The sequence below is a fragment of the Oncorhynchus tshawytscha genome, linkage group LG04 (assembly GCF_018296145.1).
Source record: "Oncorhynchus tshawytscha isolate Ot180627B linkage group LG04, Otsh_v2.0, whole genome shotgun sequence".
In the NCBI taxonomy this organism is placed as follows: Eukaryota; Metazoa; Chordata; class Actinopteri; order Salmoniformes; family Salmonidae; genus Oncorhynchus; species Oncorhynchus tshawytscha.
Window position 1 is genome coordinate 63336806 of NC_056432.1, and position 2247 is coordinate 63339052.

Genomic DNA, 2247 nt, shown 5'->3' on the forward strand with positions numbered 1-2247 from the left:
CTCTGTTGGTTTGTGTCTCCTTGATTCCCTCACCACAGGTAAAACAAAGTAAACACTATCTCAGTCAGAGCCTAAGGGCTCGATTGAATTTGCATTGCGTAAGTGCTGTAGTAAAGCGCAATTGAAATGTAAAGGTCATTTCTGATTGAGCCGACATGCAGCGTTTACTGTGAATGCAGTCTCCGTGAACGCGGGAGCATTGCCTTTAAGGGCTGTAATCAATCTGTACCGCCGAAGATCAGCATTATGGCGTGATTTGAAATTTAAAGGCAATGTATCCGCAGACTGCATGTCTAAATCAAATGATTTTACCATTTCTACCGCGCTACAACGCTAATCTTCGGTGCTACGGATTGAATCCAGCCCTACATTTCAATGCTATACCGCGGAACTTCAGCGATTACGGATGGAATCCATCTCCTAAACCTCATGTCTGAGCTAGTGATCAATGCTTGAAGGTCTGGATTCAATCCGTATCACGGAAGATCTGCGTTTATAGCTCAAATGACATTTTTAAAGGCCCTGTTCGCGGAGACTGCATTCACGGTAAACACTGCATAAGCCATGTCGGCTCAATTGGAAATAACCCTTACATTTGAACACGGATCTTCTGTGATACAGATTTTTATCCAGCCCATAGTCCATGTTTATGTAGTTTAGTCCAGTCTTTTACCTGTATGTAATCACCTGCTAATGATTGACAGGTGGATAGGTTTTCATGTATATAACCTGCTAATGTCTGACTAGTGACTACAGTTCCAACAGCTTTTCTGCCAGAGAATGGTGAACCTTGCCCAACAACCCAATGTGAATAAATATGCAGCTAATCATGGCCCGCTCATTAGCGGCGCCAGACCTGTCCGTAATTAATTTAGCTTTTCCCAGCAGCCCTTGGGTTTTACACACATGCTCACACATACACACACAATTCAATTATTGGCTGCAGCCAGAGAATATTTAATCAGCCGCTGATCTGGCAGAAAGGTGAGGTGACACTTTCTAATTCTAATTATGATGGATGACCCTCCTTTGCCAAACAAAGCAGTGTCTTTTTTTTTTACTCTTTTCTAAATGTTTCTCCCAATCAGCTAGCATGGATTTGTGGTATTTTGTACTTTTTCCCCCTCATATGTTAGACCATAGGGGTCGAGTGCAAAGGTCATGATGACTGATGTCACTGTGTAGTAGAGTAGAAATGGCTCAACACCTAGCTCTGACAAGATCAAATTGCGGTGATGTTCTATTGATATAGGAGAGAGTGAACACAACTTGAGCTTAGATGAGTAAACCTGTCAGATAAAACAAAATAAATCAGTCCATCCTTCTCACACAAACACGGGTAGGTAGCCCGTCGGTTAACAGTGTTGGGCCAGTAACCGTAAGGTCGCTGGTTAGAATCCCCAAGCTGGCATGGTGGAAAAATCTGCTGTTCTGCCCTTGAGCAAAGTAATTAACCCCAGACAACAACTGCTCTGTGGACGTCAATTTAAGGCAGCCCACCCCACCTCTCTGATTCAGAGGGGTTGGGTTAAATGCATTCAGTTGTGCAACTGACTAGCTATCCTCTTTCCCTTCAGATATGCAGTGGTTAAATTGAGCTGGGCTACCCAGAGCCAGACTCCTGCACCTTGTTAGAAGATAAATAGGGTTGTGGTTGAGGCTAGGGTAAGAGTTGAATCGTGATTGGGACTTGAAGCTAGGGTTAGGGGTTAGTTATTATTTTTCATTTCACCTTTATTTAACCAGGTAGGCCAGTTGAGAACAAGTTCTCATTTACAACTGCGACCTGGCCAAGATAAAGCAAAGCAATGCGACACAGACAACAACAAAGAGTTACACATGGAGTAAACAATAAACAAGTCAATGACACAGTAGAAAAAAGAAAGTCTAGATACAGTGTGTAAATCAACACAATTACACAAACAAACATACAGTCAATAACGCAATAGAAAAATTATGTACATCGTGTGCAAATGTAGAAGAGTAGGGGAGTAAATCAATAAATAGGCTATAGAGGCGAAATAATTACAATTTAGCATTAACACTGGAGTGAAAGATGTGCAGATGATGATGTGCACGTAGAGATACTGGTGTGCAAAACAGCAAGCGGATAAGTAACAGTATGGGGATGAGGTAGTTGGGTGTGCTGTGTACAGGTACAGTGATCGGTAAGCTGCTCTGACAGCTGATGCTTAAAATTAGAGAGGGAGACTCCAGCTTCAGTGATTTTTGCAATTCGTTCTAGTC